This window comes from Helicoverpa zea, chromosome 7 (genome assembly GCF_022581195.2).
Source record: "Helicoverpa zea isolate HzStark_Cry1AcR chromosome 7, ilHelZeax1.1, whole genome shotgun sequence".
NCBI lineage: Eukaryota > Metazoa > Arthropoda > Insecta > Lepidoptera > Noctuidae > Helicoverpa > Helicoverpa zea.
In genome coordinates, this window is record NC_061458.1 from 930,454 (window position 1) to 938,947 (window position 8,494).

Below are 8,494 nucleotides of genomic sequence, written 5' to 3' on the forward strand. Positions count from 1 at the left end.
TTAATTTTTTTTTTTTGGTACTACAGTTAATTTTATTACATCTGCAGTACAGTCGACAGTGTAAATTAATACTTCGTTATTGTTTTTTTTTTATATAGTTTTTTTTTACACATTTTTTTTTTTTAAATATAAACGGTACAATCATAAATGTATGTATTGCAAATTACAATTACAGTCGGCAACATTATTTGTCGTTTTTATTAAAAATAAATTTGTTTGTGTATTTAATGTGCGTACACATTAGTTACGAAATTTGCTTTGTTTTTTTATTTTTTTTTTTTGTTGCAATTTTTTTTTTTGGTTGCAATTTTTTTTTTTGTTTTGTCACACGCTTATTTTAGTTAACATTCTTCTCCGTGGAAAAACAACCAAGACGTTACTTAGTTAAATTTAAAAATTGTAACAGACGGAGTATTTTTTTTTAATTTCTAATTGTTTTTTCACGTTATTGAGTTGTTCAACATTCACCCAATCACTTTTCGCATAATTTTTTTTTTTTTATTCAATCTTTCTTCGCTATGGCTTATCCAGTTAAGTTTATGTCGCTTCAAAAGGCTGAGCTTGAGTACGAAGTCTCTATTAGGGGTGAATCTCCAGCTACTACAGTGCAGGAGTTGCGCAAACAAATTGCTAAGTGTGGGCCATTGTTTCCTTCGGAAGACATCCTCACTAGTCCGTTCGATTCAGCAGTCGACCTTAAAGGAGTTTTGGATGTTCTTGAAAGGGTTAACAATAATTTAGAATCTACTTCAATAGATAAAAACACATTGTTACGGAGTCAAAATTTACTTAACCATGTTTATCACCGTCTTAATCGTATTGCATTTGATGACAAATTAGAGGAGACTTACGACCAATGTGTTGGCCTTTTCAAGAGCACTTCTGCAAAGCTTACTTCGCTTAATGATTCTGCTGTGGACCCTCTAGCTACCACTAGTACGGACTGCTCATCCGTTCTTACTGCGACACCTGTTAATGTTTCCGTCACTTGTGAAGGCAACATTAACAAATTTTCGAAGATAAGATATGATGGCAAGTCTTGCGTACGTGCATTTATTCAACGTTGTGAAGAATTGTGTCAGGCTAAAAATATTTCTTATAATAAAATATTATCTAACGCTACAGAGATATTTATCGGCGAAGCATTGCATTGGTACAGAAGTGTCAGGGATACGATTTCGAGTTGGAACGATCTTACACTGGCGTTGAGACGTGATTTCGATGAGTCTGATTATGACTACAGACTGCTTACAGAGATACGGACTCGTACACAGGGTGAGACTGAAAATATCGTCATTTACTTATCTATTATGTCTGGACTCTTTTCGCGACTTTCAAAGAAGGTGTCAGAGGAAGATAAATTGGAGATAATCCTTCACAATATTCGTCCAATCTACGCGAATATCCTTGCATCTGTTTCGGAAATAAATTCCATTGACGTATTGCGAACCCTGTGTCGGAATTATGAAAATATCCAGTCACGATTTTCTCAATTTAAGGAACCCCCTAAACCGTCCTCGAATACCTTAGCTCCTGAATTAGCATATTCAGGACAATCTAATAGTAAGCATTATTCTAAATTTAATAATAACAACACATATGGTAAAAATTTTCACAATAACAATAGGCAAAATAATAATCAAAATATTTATAATAATAACAAAGGTAATAATAATTCTACAGCTAAATATGTTCATGCAGTCGGTACTCCTAATCCTAATTCTAACCCTAATCCTAAACATAATACTAGTTCTAAAATGCGCTACTGCCCACGTTGTCGCAATAACACACATAATCTAAGGCAGTGTACAAGCAAGGATGTGGTAGTATGTTTTTCTTGTGGTCGTGAGGGCGTGAAAGCTCCTGATTGTCCAAACTGCAGCAAGGATGTTAATAAGGAAAAAAACTAATTACAGAGAACCGTGCAAATAATAAATTTGATAACCAAGAGTGGCAGGATTGGTTACAAACAATTAGGTTATTTTTTAAATCGTATAACATCTACACGGTTCTCGAGGATAAAGGAGACTGTGATGATAGGCCTTATGTATCTGTTCTGATTAACGATCTTACCGTCTCGGGTCTTCTAGATTCCGGTTCCGCGGTAACCATTATAGGCAACAGTGCTCATAACATACTTAAAGATTATGGCTTGCCACTTATTGAAAACGATTGCATTACAGTAACGGCAGCAGGAGGTCAAAATTTAAATAGTTTAGGTTATATTAATTTACCAATAAAATTCGAGAATCAATTTCACATTTTGAAGGCACATGTCATTCCCGATATTAAAAGGAACCTGATTTTAGGCATAGATTTTTGGCGTAAATTTAAGATATGTCCAAAATATACTGGTAGCGTTACAATGTTTAATGACATTAATTGCTCATTAGATACTCCTCAACATTCCTTCATACAAGGCTATACTAATCTTGATGAGGCACAAAAGAAACTGGCGGATAGTGTCATCAAACAGTTCGAAGACATTTCTTTTCATCGCAAAGGTTTGGGCGTAACGAGTCTTATCCAGCACCGCATTGAGACGGGTAACGCAGCACCGATTCGTCAACGGTACTACCGACTGTCACCGGAGAAGCAGCGTATTTTGATTGAACAGGTGGATGAAATGCTTTCACTCGACGTAATCGAGCCTTGCGAGAGCGCATGGTCATCTCCTGTTCTGATCGTAAATAAAAAGAACGGCCAGCCTCGGTTTTGCCTTGATAGTCGCAAACTTAATTCGGTGACTAAGCGCGATGCCTATAATCTCCCTTACATATCGGAGATTTTAGACAACTTACGAGACGCGCGCTATTTATCAAGTTTAGACCTATCCAAGGCTTTCTGGCAAATACCTATCGCTGCTGAAGACCGTGAGAAGACAGCGTTTTACGTTCCTGGCAGGGGCACCTTTTGTTTCAAGCGTACTGCTTTTGGCTTGACAAATGCACCGGCTACTCAGCAGAGACTCGTTGACCTTTTGTTTTCCGAGTTTGGCCTAAAAGTCTTCGCTTATTTGGATGACGTCATCATCATTTCTGAAGACTTCAATAGTCACATGACACTACTTTTGCGCGTTTTAGACAAGTTGAAACAGGCTAACTTAACTGTTAACCTCGAAAAGTGCAATTTCTTCAGGTCACAGCTCAAATACCTCGGTTACGTGGTCGATAGCACTGGGCTACGTACAGATCCAGCCAAGGTTGAGGCTATACTCAATTATCCGACGCCTAAAAGTCGGAAGGACCTCAAACGTTTTCTTGGTACTGCCACATGGTACAGACGTTTCGTTCCGAACTTCAGCACTATAGCGGGGCCCTTAAATAAGTTGACTTCCTCCAAAAAGGGCACTCCTCCCTTCAAATGGACTCCAGAAGCTGACTCTGCATTCCAAAAACTTAAGGAGTGTTTAGTTTCTGCCCCCGTACTTTCATGTCCAGATTACTCTAAGCCGTTTGAAGTACATACGGATGCTAGTAGTTACGGTGTCGGCGCAATGCTTACTCAGTCAATAGATGGCAAGGAACATCCAATTGCCTACATGAGTAAGTCATTGACTGCTGCCGAGAAGAACTACAGCATAACCGAGCGCGAAACGTTAGCTGTCATTACCGCTCTTGAGCATTGGCGTTGCTATATTGAAAACGGACAACAGTTTACTGTCTATACCGACCACAGTGCGCTCAAATGGTTCTTGTCATTAAGTAACCCTACTGGTCGACTGGCACGATGGGGCGTACGTTTATCAGCCTTTAACTTTGTTATTAAGCACCGACGTGGTGTAGACAACGTCATTCCCGACGCTTTGTCTAGGAGCGTACCAGTTAGTGCCATTGGTTCTTCCACTTATGTGGACACTAAAGACCCTTGGTACAAAAGTATTTACCACGGTTGCCTAAATGACCCTTCAAAATTTGCAAACTTTATTATTAAAAATAATAAACTGTTCCGGCTTTCTAAAAATAAGCATGAAATGACTTCTGAATTCTCGTGGAAGCAGGTCGTTCCTACTGAATTTCGCGAGCCCATAATTCACGAAAATCATTCCGAGCCTAAAGCAGGACATATGGGCATTTTTAAAACTTACCGCCGTCTTGCGTTACGTTATTACTGGCCAGGGATGTATAAGGACGTTGTTAAATTTGTTAGTACTTGTGATAAGTGCTTAGCCTACAAAGCCCAGAATCATCAGCATTTAGGAGAAATGGGTCGTCCTAAACAATGTTCACGACCATTTCAAATGATCTCTATAGATCTAATGGGACCTCTTCCTACTACAAGAAAGCAGAATAGCTACATATTAGTTATAACTTGTTGTTTTTCAAAATTTTGTTCGATTTTCCCAATTAAAAGAGCAACTGCCGAAATAGTTACAAAAATTTTAGAAGAGTCAGTATTTTTAGTGCACGGCATACCTCAAACTGTATTAATGGATAATGGTACACAGTTTACTGGGAAGGTGACTGATGCCTTATTTAAAAAATATAGAATACCGAACATTTACTTTACACCTAAATACACCCCTCAGGTAAATTTAGTAGAAAGGTATAATAGAACTATTATAACTTGTTTATCCACATACGTAAATGATGACCACAGATCATGGGACTTATTTATTCCCGAAGTACAGTTTGCCATCAACAACTCTGTAAACGAAGCCACAGGTTTTACGCCATCATTTTTAGTTTTCGGCCGTGAACTTGTTTCTTGCGGGTCTCACTATATTGATAATGACCTCGGCAATGAAACACTCTTTTTGCCACGTGATATATACGCAGAAAACCTTGGTTGTTTGGCCAGTACCTTTGATACTGTGCAGTCTAGATTATGGCAAGCCCATGTAAAGAACACTTCACATTATAATTTGAGACGCAAGTTTGCCGAATTTAACGTTGGAGACATAGTCATGAAGCGCGCTTACTTTTTAAGTGATAAGGCAAATCGGTTTTCGAAAAAGTTAGCACCGAAATTTATTAAAGCTAAAATAATTGAAAAGAAGTCTCCCTTAGTTTATGTGCTGCAGGACATGTCAGGTAAAAACTTAGGATCTTGGCACATAAAAGACTTAAAATTATTTGTCGGCAATAGATAATATTTTTTGTTCATCAATTTTAACTATTCAGTATTTTTTTCTTCAAGTTATCTTTTATCTTAATTTATTTATTATTTTAGTTCCCTCTCGCTTACTTTTCCACCTTCACTTGGAACTTCTATTTGTAAAGTGTCAAGTAAATAAGAATACTGGCACTTATAACAGTATGCAATTGTGCGTCAGTTATTTTAATAGATACTAAGAGTAACTGCTGCTGGAGTGTGTTTGAGAGATGTATGAATGAGTGTATTTTGGAAGAATAAACAAATAGTTTAGCAACATAGTTCGAGAACATGCGGATTTTGTCATTTTTTTTAGAGAAATAACAAAATCCTTGACTGTGCGCGGGGGTATTGTAACGTTGTACGTTAATGTCAACGTTTTAAAATACTTGCCTTTTGTTTTTAATCAAAATATTAATATAAGGTGGGTAGAAAAATAAATAAATAAATGTAATGTCTACCTACGGTTGCGTTTAGAAACGCGTACAATTATTTGTTTCGTTAATTAAGTATTATTTATTTCTTTTACTAAACTGATTAACGTATTTTTAAATTCATATTTATTATAACAACTTGGGTCTAGAAAGAAAAAATTGTAACTTAATCAAAACTTAAAAACAAACAGTACGTAGTCATTATCTGTATCGGTGCAACGGCAAGTTAAACCAAATTGGACTTCACGTCATTGTGATATGGTTTCGATTCTTTTACCTGGACTGCTGTACCAATGCAAATCGGATTCGTTCGCTACTCATTCACGGGCGTGTACCGTGAGGTTGGTTAGCTGCTTTAGCGACTCGACCATTTTTAAAATATCATCACGGAAGACACACGTTCACGCGCTCCTTACAAGCACTCACTTTTGCCAGTCCTTAGTGCGTGACGTTAATCGTGGTCTTAACGGTTTTATTTTATAATTTTGAAAACATATTTTTCAAATTTCGTTTAACTTATTCTCTATATTGTAGAATCAGTGCATCTCCCCGTATTGGGTAAGTGTTGAACAATTCGTGTAATTGCTACCACCCACCTATTGGGTGACCGTTGGCAAATGACTTGCAGATTTCATCTTTTCTTGCTTTGCACATTGTCGCATCATTTGTAGCCTTTTTCATCATCATAAGCAGTCAGGGTTATTCTTTTCATTTGCTTATCCCTGCATCTTATTTTTTATATGTTTTATACATTTTATATAAAAATTACATTTCAGCTGTTCTCTGTAAACTCCGATTCTGACTGTGAATTTGCACACATTCGCCTTAAGCGCACTGAGCTTCTGCTTCCTGCTTCCGCGGCAAACACAGTCAGAGGAGGACAATCAGAAATGGACATTTATTTGAATGGATGTAAATTCCAGGGTCCAAAGTTCGGGTTCAAAGTTCGGCTTAAACTCCGGGCCACGGCTGATCCGTTGGCCGAACGTCGACAGGCACCGAGAGGCACCGTGCACCGATTACCCTCTACCATACTGCATCACCATCTGCGGGTCGTCCACCCTGAAGCGCCTCCTCGGCTGAGCGTCATCACCGGACATCTCTCCACGTGAAGCCAGGACAGTGCTAGCGCGCTTTACCTCCATATAACAAAATTAATTTTGCTGACGGGCATTCGAATCGCGACCTTGGAAATAAATTTTTATGTTCACAATGTGGGGTTTAATTTAAAATCTAAACCGTCCACACGCTAAACGTGACAACATGTTACACCTATCGATAGATTTGTAAAATCATCGTAATGATAAACAAGTAAAATTAATATTGATGGCATATAGTTCTTCTGTGCTTAACCCTTAAATTGGCAAATCAATTAATTACAAAAATTTAATTATTTTTTCTTATTTCCTGGTTTATTACGATGACAGATGACTGAAAAAAATCGAAAAAAAAATCTACCTATTACAGTTTTCGCGAAAATCTATGTACTCCGGGGAGTACGTTGCCAACTATAGTGATTCTTCTGTTCGTACTACGTGGAGTACGTTGCCAAAATATGAATAAAACACATTTTAGTAAAATCTTCACTTTATTAATCATAATTCTTATATAATCTTATATTAATCAAACTACCTACATAACATGCATTTATTGCGTGTGAGATTAGCGGAAGCAATTTCTTTTGTTACTTTCTCCTACCATAAAACACAGGAGCACATTGCATTTCACGCAAAAAACTTTAGTTCTTCTAACTTTGCAAAACCTACAGCGTGATTGCTTATCTGCTATTTCTGGAAAATGTCCGACAGCATTTTCTGATACTGTCCACAGGCCGTTCAGCCGTAGGTTTCTGAATTATTTTCTCCTTCACCCACCCAAATATCACCATGTACCGGACCCCTTTCAAGACGTCGGCTCTTGTACAAAGCTCGGTACATAGATATAAGCATATCTGCTAAATCAGGTCGTGTCAGGTTCAAGCACTGCTGAAAATGAAAAAGAACATGCTGTATGACATACAATTCACGACACAACTGAAGTCATTTTACATAAAAACCAACAAAAAAAGGCTAGTTTGCATTTCTAAGTAATAAGCAATGTACTCCGTGTATACCAAAGTTTATGTTGTGGACTTCACTACGTACTTAGCAACGGTATTCAGGGAGTACATACACAGTTATGAACTTATAAAATTGCGATTACATTATTTACACACAAAATTACGAATGATTGATATCATTTATAATGTTCCTATGCAATTTAAAGCCAAATAACCACAAGTCCCATCCCAAAAAAAATGTAGAAAAACACAAAAAACTTACCCGTGACCTAGATGCATCAGACCGCTTGGAAGACATTTTGAATTTGACAGCTATTTTTCAATGGAACCACATTCAAATATTTTTTCTACCAAAATAAACAATTATTGCAAGCCAAAAAGAATAAAAAAAATGTATTTTTTTTAGATTAGTACTACAATCGATTTAAAAAAAGTTAATGTCTTTGGTGGAGTACACTGCCAATTTAAGGGTTAAATCGTACTATGGCACAATTTTTTAATCATATCTATGTCTTATGTCTTTTTAGTTATTCCTTAATACTGACATCTACATAAATCCCGAAGAACTCTTAAGTCAGCCATACACAAGCAATTTGCCTTAGGATCTATCTAATACAATTGCATATTAGACTTTAACTGCACACATGAAGCATTAGATCCTAGCTGCTTTAAGCTGACCTTATGTTTCTGACTCCGCATAATAAATCATCTAAAGATTTTCCTCCTGAATTTCCCCTAATTTCATCGATACCACATGCCCCACCACTAACAATCCCGGTTTTGCATAATAAACGTGAGATATTAGCATAAAATCACTCGGCGGAGTCGCCTCTAACCACCGTCCTATTTGACTTGCAAAGAATTGCCTCCGGCACCACATCGATTGGTTTTCATTGCAAATTAGGTG

At 37.2% G+C, this 8,494-nt stretch overlaps 1 long non-coding RNA gene across 1 annotated transcript; it reads right to left on the reverse strand.

The window, feature by feature from the left end:
- Nucleotides 1-7,097: 7,097 nt before the first annotated feature.
- On the reverse strand, nt 7,098-8,050 carry LOC124631996. The gene is made up of 2 exons (XR_006984568.1): nt 7,850-8,050; nt 7,098-7,513 (listed from the first exon to the last, which is right to left on the reverse strand). It is a non-coding gene; the product is annotated as an uncharacterized LOC124631996 (long non-coding RNA).
- Nucleotides 8,051-8,494: the final 444 nt, after the last annotated feature.